General features: G+C 36.9%; 1 non-coding gene and 1 pseudogene across 1 annotated transcript; one reads left to right on the top strand and one right to left on the bottom strand.

Moving 5' to 3' along the window:
* Positions 1-2,901: 2,901 nt before the first annotated feature.
* On the bottom strand, positions 2,902-3,001 carry LOC127683950 (uncharacterized; annotated as a pseudogene).
* A 13,158-nt stretch (positions 3,002-16,159) lies between these two features.
* LOC127683782 (U6 spliceosomal RNA) lies at positions 16,160-16,266 on the top strand. The gene has a single exon (XR_007977587.1). It is a non-coding gene; the product is annotated as a U6 spliceosomal RNA (small nuclear RNA).
* The last annotated feature ends 1,506 nt before the right edge of the window (positions 16,267-17,772 follow it).

The following is a 17,772-nucleotide window of genomic DNA, read 5'->3' as shown; positions in this document are numbered from 1 at the left end:
ATGTACATCCGCTATTAATATCTTACTAAGGAATTATAAAGACAAAATGGTAGCATCATATGTAAAGAATCAGTAATAGAAAATATTCAATATCAAAGGAAATAATTGTGTATGTAGTAGAAAAAATTCAAACACGACATGTAATAGAAACTAAGATAATAAACTCTGAACATTGCAAACTGAGATACACTTTAATCAAACTGTCAACATTGAAGAACAGCTAGGGAATATGGAAGTAATCAAGATGGAAACAATTCAATACATATTAAAGATATTTTACAAGGATGTGAAACATTTTTCAATAGAAATTGCTGAAAGTACGAAAGTGTTTCAGTTAAAGTGATAAAAGTAGCAAAAAGAGGGCTATCATCAAAACTGTTGTTTCTCCATCATCAACAAACAGAAATAGAGAATTTTTCCATTAACCACAACCTGATTTTTTTTTTTGTTTTTTATTGAACTAGGGTAATAGTGTTTGCACATATTTTGGGGAGAAGCAGACACAGGAAGTTTCAAATAATCCCTGAGATATTAGGTCAGGTTTTTTGTTTGTTTGTTTTTGTTGTTTTTGTTTTGTTTTGTTTTGTTTTGTTTTTTTGATTTTTGGTGATGATTTTCTATACAATAGCAGTCTGTTACTTTGACTGAAAGACTATTTCTACCACAGATTTTTCTCTTATTGCACACTACTAAGGGCAGGGAAGAATGAGAGAGATAAACAGGAAGGAAAAGATGAAGGAGACAAGGGGAAGAAGAGGTACAAGAGGAGAAGGACGGGAGAGGGTAAGGGAACAAAGAGGATGGAGACAGACAAAAGATATTCCCTACACACACACACACACACACACACACACACACACACACACACACAGGAGATAGACAGAGACATAGAGAGACAGAGAAACACAAACAAATAAAATGTAAAAGCAAATTTTTTTTCATTTGAAATCAGATGAAGAATAACTTATACCTGTATGAAATTACCAAATCCTTTAGTAGATGTAAATGTATAAACTTTAAAACCTGCATTATTTTATTTCATAGTTCTTGTTACTTTTTTAATTTAAAACTGAGAGCATAAAATGTACAATTTATATTACAAGGAAGATGGCGTATAAATATAGTTTGTTACTTCAGTAAAATAAGAGGAGTGCAGAGCTGTGAACAGAGTCTTGGTGTGACATCAAAGAACAACTGTTATCAGCTTAAAGCAGATTATCATATCATGAATATATTTTATGCAATCTCCAGTATTCCCACAAGGACTCTATTTATACAATATGCATCAAAAAGAAGAGAGAGGAGCCAAACCCAATCACTATAAAAATCAACTACAAAGGAAGTCTGTAGAGAAGAATGTGACAAAAATATTCTAACATTCACGAATCAATTGACAAGCTAGCAATGGTAAATTCTTTTGGGTTATTTGTTTGGATTATGACATAGGTTGCAGTAAATTTTAGAAGCTTTTGTTCTTTCAATGGGTTCTTTTATATTTATATTTATTTTCCAAACAAAAAAAAATTGAGATTTGTAAATTCTTCTTTCTTATTTCTTATTTCTTATTTACTCTTATAAATTTATCAAATTCTGTTATTGTCTAAATGCCATCCTCAATAAAACTTTAGAGAACTGCAGTGTGATGGTTCTGGAGAACAGGCCAGTGGAAGGAATTAGATATTATAAGTAGAGTTTTTGGCATTGGAATTCATGATCTTAGACGTAACACAAAACCCAGCAGTTGCCTTTCCCTGAACCAGGCTGCATCTCTGAGCAAGACACTGAATCCTAACCTGAGGCTCAGTCTGCTCTTTATATGGTCTCCTATTCACAGAAGAGTGAATTTGTATTTTTCATTGAATCAGAATTGACATGTTCTTCAGTAACTATACTCTGTCTTCAAAACCATTGGAAATCTGCATGGCAAAGGATGGAAGTTCATCATTGTTGTTTACCTCAGGGAAAAATCAATTAAAAAATGAATGAAAGGCTTGCATAAGTAGTTCAGCTATAAAATTCCTAGCAGGAGCAGAGTGGGATTTTTGTGGAAATGATTACGGTAGAAAATTGTTCCCTTAGCATAGTAGCTGCTCTAATTTGCTTTCTTGTTGCTGTGACAAAACACTGACCAAACAATAATGTTGGGAGGAAATGATTTAGTTGACCTTATACTTCCAGGTGACAGTCCATCATTAAATATAGTCAGGGAAGAAACTCAAGCAGAAACTGAAACAGAGACAATTTGAGAATTCTTCATACTGTCTTGATCTGTGATTCATGCTTGAACAGCTTTCATACACAGCCATGCCAAGTAATGGAACCACCTACAATGAGGGCTCTCCCAGATGAGTATTCATCAAAATAATCCCCTCATCCAGCACAGCAACTGATTTCTCATGCTCATATCCTTGGGACCTGCACAACTGCAACTCTTGCAATGTGCAGACCTGCTTTCATGAGTACTGCTGCTGGTTAGGAACAGGGTCAGCTTTCTTCCTCTCATGCCTGAGGGCCAGCTCTCCTACAATGCCTAGGTGAGAGGTGGAGCCAGTTCTGCACTGTTCGCAGACCTCAACATGTCCCAGGGTAGCAGCCTTTACCATGCATGTTCTACTGACATTTGTTGGTAAGAGACCTTGCTGTTGCAAAGCCATGGGCCCAGACAAGGCCCTCAGTAGCAGCAAAGGCCAGGATCCCCTGCACCCTCCCTCCACAGTGTTCCCTAGTGGCATCACTGGCTACTCACATCTGGCTGTTCCTCACTACCTTCAAGTCTCCAGGTCTGCCTCTCTTCATTGTGCACAGATCCTTTTGTTTCTGTTTCCCTTCCAATTATCCACCACATGCTTGTTAATCTTTGTGGTGATTGGGGTCTCTTGAATGTCTGCAGTTTTCTTAGGAGTAGTCAGATGTTTATAGGTCAGAACACCTCTCTCCGCTCTGCCACCTACTGAGGCAACTGTGACACAACAGCCATATCTGTAAGGTATCTAGGTGTAGGATTCTGACATTTTTTTTTAATTGATATATTTTTTATTTACATTTCAAATGATTTCCCCTTTTCTGGACCCCCACTCTCCGAAAGTCCCCTTCCCTCCCCCTGTTTTCCCACCCAACCCTTCCCACTCCCCTGTTCTGGTTTTGCCCTATACTGCTTCACTGAGTCTTTCCAGAACAAGGGGCCACTCCTCCGTTCTTCTTGTACCTCATTTGATGTATGGATTATGTTTTGGGTATTCCAGATTTCTAGGTTAATATCCACTTATTAGTGAGTACATACCATGATTTATCTTTTGAGTCTGGATTACCTCACTTAGTATGATGTTTTCCAGCTCCATCTATTTGCCTAAGAATTTCATGAATTCATTGTTTCTAATGGCTGAATAGTACTCCATTGTGTAGATATACCACATTTTTTTGCATCCACTCATCTGTTGAGGGATATCTGGGTTCTTTCCAGCATCTGGCAATTATAAATAGGGCTGCTATGAACATAGTGGAACATGTATCCTTATTACATGCTGGGGAATCTTCTTGGTATATGCCCATGAGTGGTATAGCAGGATCTTTTGGAAGTGAGGTGCCCAGTTTTTAGAGGAACCGCCAGACTGATTTCCAGAGTGGTTGTACCAATTTGCAACCCCACCAGCAATGGAGGAGTGTTCTTCTTTCTCCACATCCTCGCCAAGATCTGCTGTCTCCTATATTTTTAATCTTAGCCATTCTGACTGGTGTAAGATGAAATCTCAGGGTTGTTTTGATTTGCATTTCTCTAATGACTAATGAAGTTGAGCATTTTTTTAAGATGCTTCTCCGCCATCCGAAGTTCTTCAGGTGAAAATTCTTTGTTTAACTCTGTACTCCATTTTTTAATAGGGTTATTTGGTTTTCTGGAGTCTAACTTCTTGAGTTCTTTATATATATTGGATATTAGCCCTCTATCTGATGTACGGTTGGTGATCTTTTCCCAATTTGTTGGTTGCCGATTTGCCCTTTTGATGGTGTCCTTTGCCTTACAGAAACTTTGTAATTTTATAAGGTCCCATTTGTCAATTCTTGCTCTTAGAGCATAAGCTATTGGTGTTCTGTTCAGGAACTTTCCCCCTGTACCGATGTCCTCAAGGGTATTCCCCAGTTCCTTTTCTATTAGCTTCAGAGTGTCTGGCTTTATGTGGAGGTCCTTGATCCATTCGGAGTTGAGCTTAGTACAAGGAGACAAGGATAGGTCAATTCCTATTCTTCTGCATGCTGACCTCCAGTTGACCCAGCACCATTTGTTGAAAAAGCTATCTTTTTTCCATTGGATGTTTTCTGCCCCTTTGTCGAGGATCAAGTGGCCATAGGTGTGTGGGTTCATTTCTGGATCTTCAATCTTGTTCCATTGATCCGCCTGCCTGTCACTGTACCAATACCATGCAGTTTTTAACACTATTGCTCTGTAGTATTGCTTGAGGTCAGGGATACTGATACCCCCAGAATTTCTTTTATTGTTGAGAATAGTTTTAGCTATCCTGGGTTTTTTGTTATTCCAGATGAATTTGAGGATTGCTCTTTCTAACTCCGTGAAGAATTGAGTTGGGATTTTGATGGGTATTGCATTGAATCTGTATATTGCTTTTGGCAAAATGGCCATTTTAACTATATTAATCCTGCCAATCCATGAGCATGGGAGGTTTTTCCATTTTTTGTGGTCTTCTTCCATTTCCTTCTTCATAGACTTAGCTCGGGCAATTAGACAACATAAGGAGGTCAAAGGGATACAAATTGGAAAGGAAGAAATCAAACTATCATTATTTGCAGGTGATATGATAGTCTACCTAAGTGACCCAAAAAAAAACTCCACTAGAGAACTCCTGCAGCTGATAAACAACTTCAGCAAAGTGGCAGGTTATAAAATCAACTCAAGCGAATCAGTAGCCTTCCTATACTCAAAGGATAAGCAGGCTGAGAAAGAAATTAGGGAAATGACCCCCTTCACAATAGCCACAAACAGTATAAAGTACCTTGGGGTGACTCTTACCAAACATGTGAAAAATCTGTATGACAAGATTCTGACATTTCTTCAAGGCTAGATATAAAAGCTCACTATTGAAACACTGATCATGAATATCAGTAGAAAAGACACATTCTTAAGAATCTAAGGCCAAAAAGAAAATTACCACTGAATAAAACTTGTTAAAATAATTCTCATCTTTCTTTAGCAATTTCACATAATTAGGGAGATTTGCACATTTTATCTGCTCAAACTATAAAACCATTTACATTAATTCATATACTTTTCTCCTGGTATTTTTTAAAGATCCATGTTTTATTTTTATTATTTATTTGTTATTACTTTTTCACCTAACATCCTATTTACTGCACTCATCCTGTTCACCCACTCTCACAATCATTTCTCCATCCACCTTTCCCTTCTCCTTTGAGGAAGTGTGGACCCTACTGGGTATCCACACAGCCTGTCACTTTAAGTCTCTGCTAAGCCAGGGGCTTTCTCTCTCACTGAGGCCAGACAAGGCAGCCCAAACTGAAGAACATATCCCATAATTGTCAACAGCTTTTGGGATAGCCTCTGCTCTAGTTGTTCAGGACCCACATGGAGAACATCCTTTATATCTGCTACATACATGTGGGGAAGCCTAGGTCCAGCCCAACTATATTCTTCAGTTGAGGGACAACTAGGTTTTTCTCCTGTTTATACCTATTATGATTAAAGCTGGAAAAATACAGTTGAGTCCAGGTCTCTGAGATGATGGAGCATCTTTTGGGCATATGCTCATTAGCTATGTCTTGACGTAGACCTAGTCCCAGTTTTCTAATCAACAACCAAATTGACTTTCAAAGTGATTGTACAATATTTACTCCCACTAGCAATGTAGGACTGTTTGTCTTGCTCCACATCCTCACCAGTGTAGAATGTCAAACCATGCTAGGAACCATGATGGGTAGAGCAGGTCTGAGACCTGGAAAACTTAGTGGATACATAGGTGAGAATGTAGGTGCCTTCCTGCTCCCTGCAAAACAGGAACATGTGCTATACTTCCCACATAAGAAAAAGTGACCTGTGGTCATATAGGTCCAGAACACAGTTCTCCATGCTAATGAGGTACCTACAGGCCCTGAGGGTTTAGCCAATAAGCTTCTCTTCCCAGACATTCCTCCCTGAAAAGGCATTTAATCTTAGGTCCACCCTAAGAAATTGGTATAGTATGCATCCATTTTCCATGATGAACAACTAATGAACAGTTTAGAACCAAGAACTCTCTCTTTCATCGAGGAACCTTCAAGGAGCAAGCAGCAGGCCTTTGCCTATAGAGCCACTGCCTAAATCTTAGAAGGCCCATCTGTGCTCCAGACAACTGCAGACTGCAACAATTCACCAGTCAGCTAAGCCAGAGCTCCCAGCCCTGCTTTGGTCTGGATGATGCCTGGAAATTGGGGAATGCTAGCTTCATCTTTCTCACATCTCAGACTGTGCTTACCCACCCCCCAAGGCAGTGTCTCTGTGCTTTTCTGAAGCCCAGCATCACCCCAGCAGCAGCAACAAACAGCAGCAGCAGCATGAGAAAAGCACAGTAAAACTCTCCATTTGGCATCCTAAGTGCTTATGCCTTGTAGCAGGGCAGAAAACGGACCCACATGCCAGTATGTACTATTACTTGAGCTTTGATCTTAGCAATTCTGATGGGTGTTAGATGGAACTTCAGAGTTGTTTTGATTTGATTTCTTGGATAACTAAGGACTTTGAACATTTTTTAAAGTGCTTCTTGGCCATTTGAGATCCTCTGTTGAGAATTTTCTTTAGCTCTGTATCCCATTTTCCAATTGGGTTATTTGGGTTGTTGGTGTTTAACTTCCTGAATTCTTAATAAATTTTGGATATTAGCCTTCTAACAGATGACGAGTTGATGAAGATCCTTTTCTAATCTGAAAGTTGCTGTTTTGCCCATTAACAGTATCCTTTGCTTTAAAGAAGCTTTTCAATTTCATGAGGTCCAATTTATCAAGTATTGATCTTAGGTAGGGCCTGAGCAGTTAATATTCTGTTCAAGAAGTTGTCTCTTGTAAAAATGCTTTAAAGGGAATTTCCTAATTTCTCTTCTGTGAGATTTAGTGTATCTCGTTTTATGTTGAGGTCCTTAATCCACTTGGACTTGAGTTTTATGCATGGTGATGACTATGGATTTATTTTAATTTTTCTACATGTAGACATCCAGTTAGACCAGCACCATTTGTTGAAGATGCTTTCTTATTTCTATTGTATGGTTTTGGCTTCTATATAAAAATTCAATAGATCATAGGTGTATAGGTTTTTTTCTGGGTCTTCAATTTGATTCCATTGATCAATGTTTCTGTTTCTGTATGAATACCATGCAGTTTTATCACTCTATAGTACTGTTTAATGTCCTGAAGTTCTTTTTTTTATTTGGGATTGTTTTGTCTATCTTGGGTTTTCTTTTTTGTTTTGTTTTGTTTTTCCATGTGAAGTTGGGAATTGCTCTTTGAAGGTATATCAAAAGAGCAATTGTGTGGGAATTTTAATGGTTATTGATTTGAATCTGTAGATTGTTTTTATAAAATGGCTATTCTCACTATGTTTATCCTACCTATCCATGAATATAGAAGATCTTTGCATCTGATATATTCTTTGGTATTTTCCTTCAGGAACTTGAACTTATTGTCATACAGATCTTTTATTTGCTTTGTTAGAGGTACACTTAGAAATTTCATATTTTTCATGGCTAGTGTAAAGGGTGCTGTTTCCCTAATTTCTTTCTAGGCTGGTTTATCATTCATATAAAGAAGAGCTGCTGATTTATTTGAGTTAATTTTGTATTCAGACACTTTGCTGAATTTGTTTGTGAGCGGTAAGCATTCTCTGGTAGAATGTTTGGGTTTGTTTATGTATACTATCATATCATTCAGAAATAGCAATATTTTGACTTCTAATTTTTATACACTGAATCTCCTTTTATTGTATATTTCTCTGGCTAAAACTTCAAGTACTGTATTAAATAGAAAGCGATAGAGTGTGGGCAGCCTATACTTGTCCCTGATATTAGTGTACAAGGGGAATTACTTAAGTTTCTCTCCACTTAGCTTGATGCTGGCTATTAGCTTGCTGTATATTGTTTTGAGTATGATTATGTATTTACCATGTATCCCTGATCTCCCTAATACTTTAAACATGATGGGCTGTTAGACTATTTCAAAGGCTTTTCTAGCTTCAAATTAGATCATCATATGATTTTTCCTTTCAATTTATTTATATGGTAGTTTATGATGGATTTTTATATAGTCAATCATATCTGCATCTTGTACCTATTGAGGCTTGCTTTGTGACTGACTATATGGTCAATATTGGAGAAGGACCTATGGAGTACTGTATTTTCTTTTGTGTTGGGTGAAATATTATATAAATATCTGTTTAGTCCATTTCATAATATCTGTTAGTTTCATTATTTCTCAATTTAGTTTTTGTCTTAATGACATGTGAATAGGTGAAAGTGGGGTGTTGAAGTCTCCTGCTATTAATGTGTGGGGTTAAATGTGTGATTTAAGAAAATTTTACAAATTTAAAAATGAGGGTGCTCTCATGTTTGAGGCATAGACATTCAGAATTGAGGTATCATCTGGAAAGATTTTTCTTTTGATGAGTTTGAAGTGTCCTTCCCTGTCTCGTTTGATTTCTTTCAGTGGAAAGTCCATTTTATTAAGGTGTTCCATATTTAAGTAGTGTAGGCACTGCAGTTAATTTCAGATTTTGCCTGAAGTCATTATTTGTGTCTTTCTAGTAAGAACAGACTCCTACTTGGCAGGAGATAAACATACAATCTTCAGTAATATGCCTCAGGCCCTCTCAAATGGCAGGCTCATCTTCCACGCAGTCTAGACACCAGCTTTTTCCTTTGGCCTCTGTAGAAGTGCTGAAGTGGGCAAAAATGGTTTTGTCCTGGCACTCCTTTACTCCCTTGTTGAACTCTTCGAAGCAAGACATATCCATCTCATTGAAGGTGGCCATGAATCAAGAGAAAGGCACAGGAAGTGCGATAGGTTACTGCTGGATCAGTTAGAACCAAAGTAGGGCTTCAACTTAAAAATATTTGAAGGACAACAAATGTAAGGGAAAAGAAAATGTCATGGTCCAGCCCCAGAAGTAATTACTACAGGACTCACTTGCAATCAGAAATTTTCTTTATACAAATTTTAAAATAATTATAATTTCAAGAGAACAGATGATGTCATTTTTGTCCTACATGGTTTTTTTCTAGTATGCCAATGGTTACACAAGAAGAAAAATTTTATTATCATCAAAGCCTCATCCTTAATTTTGCTTAAGCAAGCAAGCAAACAGGCAAGCAAGCATGTTACAACCGGCTGTCCCACTGATAGCAGTTTGTGATTTCAAAACATTTAGAGAATAGATAGACTCCAAGTCAGTTCAAGCAAATCACACTGTTTTAAACAGTATATTATTAACTTTTAATGGCAAATCATATTGCTTACAGATTTGCATAAACTTCAGACTTAGAAATCATTGTAGCTGGTACTTAAAACCGTATGGATTTGTTTAATAAAGGAATTGTTTTGTTTCTATACTAATTAACTCTCCAACAATCTGCTATAAACTAATCTATCCAGTAATGACAAATCCTAATACCTTATTCTTCTTACTTTCTTTTGTACTACCTATACATGCTATTATACTGTCTTAGTTTTTCTAGCTCTTGTTGTTGAGTTCTTACTATGGCCTTAATATGTATGGTCTTTTATTTTATAACTCATAATATTATGAAACTCTTCAAATATTGTAAAAGAAGTTCTATGCTCTGATCTGTTGTCACTTCTCCTGTCTTGCTGAACCTTGTCAACATTCTCTGAATTCAAACAATTTTAATTATTTTGTTTCATGAATTTGTTTAGGGGCAGATAACAATCTTCAAGGTACAGAGGAGACTCCCAAGTACGGTCAACTAAGGTTACTTCCTTGAGAGCAGGGGGTAGTGTATTCAAGACTTTCTCAGAGAATTACAGAGACAATTTTGTCAAAAAAAGTATGAGCTAATCATTATACCAATAGTCCCCCAAGAGTGTAACACACAGAAACTCTAGAATGAGTATTCCAACTTGCTTCTTGGGTCCATTTGCTTGGAAAACATTTTTTGAGCACTTTACTATGAGTTAATGTCTATCTTTATTGTTGAAATGTATTTCTTGTTTTCAGCAGAATGATGGATCCTGTTTTCAGATCCATTCTGTTAGCCAGTGCCCTTTTACTTGGGAGTTAAGTCCATTGATGTTGAAAGATATCAATGACTCGTGATTGTTATTAATTGTATGGAATAACTTATTTCCCATATTTTCTTGAATGCAGTTATCTGCCTAACTTTTCCTTCTAATATTTTCTAGAGGTCTGGGTTTGTGGATAGATATTGTTTGAATTTGGAATTGTCTTGGAATATCCTATTTTTTCCTTATATAGTGATTAAGTGTTTTGCTGTATAAATACTCTAGATATACTGTATTTTTTCCAAAGGTTGCAAAATATCTCTGCTGGCCCTTCTAGCTTTTAAGCCTTTTGAGAAGTCTGTTATAATTCTGATGGTCTGCCTTTCAATGTCACCTGCCCTTTTCTCCTTGCTGCTTTTAATATTCTTTCCTTTTCTGTAGATTTTGTGTTTTGATCATTATGTCATAGGAGGAATTTTCTTTTGTGGTCCAGTCTAACTGGTATACTGCAAGCTGCTTGTATGTTTATAGGTTTCTGTTTCTTTAGGTTGGAAAAGCTTTCTTCTATCATTTTGTTGAAAATATTTTCTGGGCCTTGGAGCTGGGAATCTTTTCCTTCTTCTATTCCTATAATTCTTAGATTAGAGTTTTTTCATGTTATCCCAGATTTCCTGGATGCTTTATGTCAGGAAATTTTTAGATTTAACATTTTTTTGACTGATGTATCAATTTCTTCTACTGTATCTTCTATGCTGTAGATTCTTCTTTCTCTTGTCAGTAATGCTTACATCTGTTATTCCTGTTTTCTTCCCTAGGTTTTTCATCTCCAGGATTCCCTCAGATTATGCTTCTATTTTCACTTTCATTTCTTGAACAATTATATTTATTTTCTTCACCTATTTAATTATATTTTCCTGTATGTTTTTAAGGGATTTATTTATTTCCTCTTTAAAGACCCTTATTTCTTTGATAGTATTCTCCTGAATTTCTTTAAGGGAATTATTCATTATCCTTTTAATACCTCTATCATCTTTATAAGATTTAGTTTAAGGTAATTTTCTTGTGGTTCGGTTGTGTTAGGATATCCAGAGCTTGCTGTAATTGGGTGACTGTTCTCTGAAGGTGTCATATTTCCCTTCCATTTGTTGATTGTATTCTTTTCAGGACCGTTAGCCCTCTGAATGGCTTTGGTCTCTGGAAATTCCTATTGTAGTGGGTATTTGGAAGGGGATTAACCTTGATTGTGCTGTTTTGGCAGGCCTATAATGAGTATCCATGTATTATATGGCTCCCAATCTGCAGGTCTGTGTGGTTCTGAAGCTGAAGATCTGATGAATGTGTGCAGAGAGGTAGTGGGAGAATTGAGGTCCTGCTGGATTATCAGGCTTCTCAAGGCAGCTTTGCTTGCTCTAGAGGACACAGCAAGCAGGAAAGAGGGGTGGAGGAAGGGAAGCTCACCTGTCTGCTTCAGGATCCACAGGTCTGATAAAGGTGGGCAGAGGTAAAGGGAGGATGGATCTAAAGATTCATATTTTAAAACTTGTGTTTATATATGTTCCTGTGTTTGGGAATGTTCACCTAAGTAGAGTTGCTTGCAGAGAACAGACGATGATGCTCTCCTAGAGCTAGAGGTACAGTGGCTATGAGCTACCTAACAACAGTGCGATTAAGTGAAAACTATCTTTCCAGCCCATTTTCTGTTAATCTTTCAGTACAGTTATTTTGCCACACCATGTTTTTATTGAAAAAATTTTTTTCTTCATATAATATATTCTGAAAACAGTTTTCTCTATTTCTCCCAGTTCCCTCCACCACCTAACCTATACCAAGATCCACTTTCTTTCCATTTCATCTTCAGAAAAAACAGGTCTCCAAGAGACAACAGCCAAGAAGGATAAAATGAGATAGGTCAACAGAAAACAAAAGCCATTACCTTTTCCAAGAGGATGAAAAGAATCTTAAAAATCAGAGACGAACTCAGTTTCACTGTTGAGTACAAAGGAATCATAATAACCATAACATATACTCAGAAGACTCAGTGCAAACCTAAAATTTTTGATCGTATTATATTGACTTTTGTCCAATGTGATGAACTGGTGTCTGTGGAGAGTCTTTTAGAGTGCTACTTGGCAGGAATCTGACATTAGGCCATGACAAAGAAGTAAGTAAGGGCAGGAATCTGACATTAGGCCATGACAAAAAAGTTCAGGTATAAATATGATTTTTAGGATAGAGCCAAGAAGTAGGCTTTAGGCATAAATATGACTTTAGGCTAGGATACGGAAGTAGGCTCAGATATCTTGATCAACCTTAGGAACAATGATCACCAGGAGGGATCATAGGACTTTGTTTATTGTCTCTCTTATTCCTTGACTATTTGTGTTTATTGTCTTGCTTGTTCCTCATTGTGCTACTTGCCCTTAATACTTGCATATAATTAAGATGATTGGAAAAAATAAACCTGCTTCAGCCTTAGAACTTGTCATGCTACAAAGTTGTCTAATGGTCTTTTTTTCTTTTTAATCCTTTTTATTTATTTTTAATTTTTTTAATTTTCTATATTCTTTGTTTACATTCCAAATGATTTCCCCTTCCCTGGTTCCCCCCTCGCCATAAGTCCCTTAATCCCTTTTCCCTCCACCCATTCCCCAATCACCCCCTCCCACTTTTCTCTCCTGGTACTCCCCTACATTGCTGCATCAAGCCTTTCCAGGACCAGGGCCTTCTCCTTCCTTCTTCTTGTGAATCATTTGATAAGTGAGTTGTGTCTTGGGTATTCAGAGCTTCTGGGCTAATATCCACTTTTCATTGACTGCATTCCATGTGTGTTCTTTTGTGATTGGGTTACCTCACTTAGGATGATATTTAACAGTTCCAACCATTTGCCTAAGAATTTCATGAATTTATTGATTTTAATTGCTGAGTAGAATTCCATTGTGTAAATATACCACATTTTCTGTATCCATTCCTTCATTGAGGGACATCTGGGTTCCTTCCAGCTTCTGGCTATTATAATTAAGGCTGCCATGAACATAGTGGAGCATGCGTTCTTATTACATGCTGGGGAATCCTCTGGGTATATGCCCAGGAGTGGTATAGCAGGGTCTTCCAGAAGTGTCATGCCCAGTTTTCTGAGAAACTGTCAGACTGATTTCCAGAGTGGTTGTACCAGATTGCAATCCCACCAGCAGTGGAGGAGTGTTCCTCTTTCTCCACATCTTCGCCAACTCCTGCTGTCTCCTGAGTTTTTAATTTTAGCCATTCTGACTGGTGTAAGGACAAAATGGCAACCAAAAAATTGGGAAAAGATCTTCACCAACCTTACATCTGACAGGGGGCTAATATCCAATACATACAAAAAACTCAAGAAGTTAGACTCCAGAGAACCAAATAACCCTATTAAAAATGGGGTACAGAGCTAAACAAAGAATTTTCACCTGAAGAATTTCAAATGGCTGAGAAGCACCTTAAGAAATGTTCAACATCATTAGTCATTAGGGAAATGTAAATCAAAACAACCCTGAGATTTCTTTTTAATCCTTAATTCTGTACTGAAGAAACTGTGGACTGACTGAGATGACTTGGTCAGATGACATTATGGCATTCTAACATATTTTCACCCCGTATTATATTCATGCATCACCCATATTTCCATCTCTCACTCATGCTCTTATTCAGAACTTTCATGAACACACACACACACACACACACACATGCACACACACAATTCAGTATTTAAAAGAATCCCTGTTATACTTGTCATGTTTATTTTGACTATTTCATTTAATATATTAACACTTTCATCTATTTCCCTGTATATGGTATAATTTCTTTCTTCGCTAAATACAACTCCGTTTTATAAATACAATTTTCTTTATCCATCCATATCTTGATTAATATCTAGACTATATGGCACTTAGACTTATAAAAAGATGAACTATTTTTATTTATGTATATGGATGCATTGCCTGCCTGCATGTCTGTGCATCACACTTATGGGTTATTTGCAGAGATAATCAGATGCCCTGGAACTGAAGTTACAGACAATAGTTAGGTGCCAAGTGGGTGCTTCAAGCAGAAAATTGGTCCTCTGGAAAAGTAGTCAGTGATTTTAACCACTGACTCATCTCTACAGGTCAGACACTTAGACTGTGAATATATTTGATGTAAATTTAAATATCTGGTGCATTGTCGGAATATTAAGAGTATACTCTTTAGCTCTCCTACACTGCCAGCATTCTTTTAGAGGACATTTTTTAATCTGAATGGAAAATACATAGGTTATTATTTTCTGATTTATATTTCAAGTATATGGATATTTCCATTCTGTACTACTGTGAATTTTCCCCCAATGGTCTCCTAGCAGTTTACTAATAATTTAGTCCTATTGAGATTTAAATACTTGAGAGAGGTGACTTTGTTATAAATACAAATCCCATAGCTGGCTTTCTGGTCACAAGTGAAGTCCCATAGAAATCCATTAACAATCTAAAGAACTTTGAAGTTTACAGTTTTTCACCCTTGAAAGCATTTTTGCTTCTAAGTACATGCTGAAGGTTAGTGACTCCTCTGATCCCTAGTCCTACAGTGCCCCATTAAATATGCAAATATTATTAATAATGTAACATATGCATATTGAGTTCAATGTTCTTGAAGAAAACATCTATCTCTTCATATCATTTTGTGGTGTATCTACATATGCCATATGCGTTTTCATGTACATATATATCATATATAGTCTGTCTACATCCTGCCTTTATTTGAAACCTAATCTTCATTATGCATGATGAAGGAGTTGGGTGCTTCAAGAACTGAGTAAGCCTTGCACATGAACGAGTGCTTTAACAGGGGCTGAAGAGAATTGACTAGCCATTTCTTCTATACAATAAAACATTGAGCACTTCTGTAGTGCAAGGGTCTTGTCACAAGGGTGTTATCTATGAACAGAAGGTATACTCTTACTGGATATAATCCCCTAACACCTTGATCTTGGAAATTATATCCTCCACAACAGAAGGAATTTTGTTTGTAATTTACAAATTACTCAGCTTAAATGTAACTTTTATTCTCCTGATGTAATTGTTATCTTAGATGTTAACTGTGGAGTAAGCTCATCTTTCGAGCTCTTTCTGAACTCTGGCTGGCTGGCTCAACAAAGCTGTTCTGACTCATACTCTTCTACACACTGACTGATTCAATCTGCCTTCTCTTATATTCTGACTGAATTACTCTGTTTGGACTCCAACTAACTCTACAAATCTGTTCTAATCTTCTGGCTCCTTCTCGTTCTTTGGCTCATTCTGCCTTCTCCTTGTTAAAGCCTAGATAACTGTTGCCTATCTACTAGCAAGGTTGTGCTGTTATGAATATTATAAAGAAACTTTCTCATGTGCTATTACTAAGATACTCTGTTGCCAGAGTTGACTGCATATATTATATTCTGTGCTTTGGTGTTCTTGGAAACCAATCACAATAATATTCAGTTAGATCTGCTTTCTATAGTCAGCCACAATGAGCTTGGACCCAAATCAACTGCTTAACAACAGTTCCTATACCTATATATGAGCTTTTATGGAATCTTGCCTTTATAAGCTGCCCCTGGGATGTATCCAAACTTAAGAGACACACCTACACAAATATAAGAATTCACTTGGAGTCAAACTTCCAATTTTCATAGGGGTTGAATAAAGTTTAAGTTCCTAATACTTCTCTAGGAATTGATATCCAACTTGAAAGAAAAACACATGTATATCTGGGGTGGCAAGTTAAGACATGAATGTTAGACAAGTTCCAGTTTGTATTTGAATATTCTAACCAATGAGAACAGGATAAAATACAGCAAAGAAATGTTCCTCAGGAACATTCCTAAATCTGATTGGTGGAATAACTTGACCCAGATGTTTGTGGATTTCAGATTTAAAAGTTCTATAGGGTGCTCGCTTCGGCAGCACATATACTAAAATTGGAATGATACAGAGAAGATTAGCATGGCCCCTGCACAAGGATGACACGCAAATTCGTGAAGCGTTCCATATTTTTAAGAATACACCTTTTTCTCAGCACCTCATGGTACCTTCTCCAAAATCGACTATATAATTGGTCACAAGGCAGACCTCAACAAATATAACAGCAAAATAATTCCATGCCTCCTATCAGATCACTATGGAGTAAAAGTGGTCTTCAATAGCAACAAAAACAACAGAAAACCCACATACATGTGGAAACTGAACAATATTCTACTCAATGATACCTTGGTCAAAGAAGAAATAAAGAAAGAAATTAAAGACTTTTTAGAACACAATGAAAATGAAGACACAACATACCCAAATCTATGGGACACAATGAAAGCAGTGCTAAGAGGAAAACTCATAGCCCTGAGTGCCTCCAAAAAGAAAATGGAGAGAGCTTACACTACCAGCTTAATGACACACCTGAAAGCCCTGGAACAAAAAGAAGCTATTTCACCCAGGAGGAGCAGAAGGCAGGAAATCATCAAACTCAGGGCCGAAATCAATCAAGTAGAAACAAATAGAACCATACAAAGAATCAACAAAACCTGGAGCTGGTTTTTTGAGAAAATCAACAAGATAGATAAACCCTTAGCCAGACTGACCAAAGGGCACAGAGACAGTATCCAGATTAACAAACGTAGAAATGAAAAGGGAGATATAACAACAGAAACTGAGGAAATTCAAAAAAAATCATTAAATCCTACTACAAAAGCCTATACTCAACACAATTGGAGAATCTGGAGGAAATGGACAGTTTCCTAGACAGATATCCGACACCAAAACTAAATCAGGATCAAATAGATCAACTAAACAGTCCCATAACACCTGAAGAAATAAAAAGGATCATAGAAAGTCTCCCAACCAAAAAAAGCACGGGACCAGATGGCTTCAGTGCAGAGTTCTATCAGACCTTCATAGAAGACCTAACACCAATACTCTTCAAACTATTCCACAAAATAGAAACAGAAGGAAGTCTACCCAACTCATTCTATGAAGCCATAATTACGCTGATACCAAAACCACACAAAGATCCAACAAAGAAAGAGAACTTCAGGCCAATTTCTCTTATGAATAATGATGAAAAATACTTAATAAAATTCTTGCCAGCCAAATCCAAGAACACATCAAAATGATCATCCACCATGATCAAGTAGGCTTCATCCCAGGGATGCAGGGATGGTTCAATAAAAGGAAATCCATCAATGCTATCCACTACATAAACAAACTCAAAGAAAAAAACCCATAAGATCATCTCATTAGATGCAGAAAAAACATTTGAAAAATCCAGCATCCTTTCATGCTAAAAGTATTGGAAAGAACAGGAATTCAAGGCCAATACCTAAACATCATTAAATCAATATACAGCAAACCGGTAGCCAACCTCAAACTAAATGGAGAGAAACTTGAAGCAATCCCACTAAAATCAGGGACTAGACAAGGCTGTCCTCTCTCTCCATATCTTTTCAATATAGTACTTGAAGTTCTAGCTAGAGCAATTAGACAATATAAGGAGGTCAAGGGGATACAAATTGGA

The sequence above is a fragment of the Apodemus sylvaticus genome, chromosome 4, assembly GCF_947179515.1.
Source record: "Apodemus sylvaticus chromosome 4, mApoSyl1.1, whole genome shotgun sequence".
In the NCBI taxonomy this organism is placed as follows: domain Eukaryota; kingdom Metazoa; phylum Chordata; class Mammalia; order Rodentia; family Muridae; genus Apodemus; species Apodemus sylvaticus.
The sequence above is the reverse complement of the archived record's forward strand: the minus strand, read 5'-3'. Positions and strand labels throughout refer to the sequence as shown.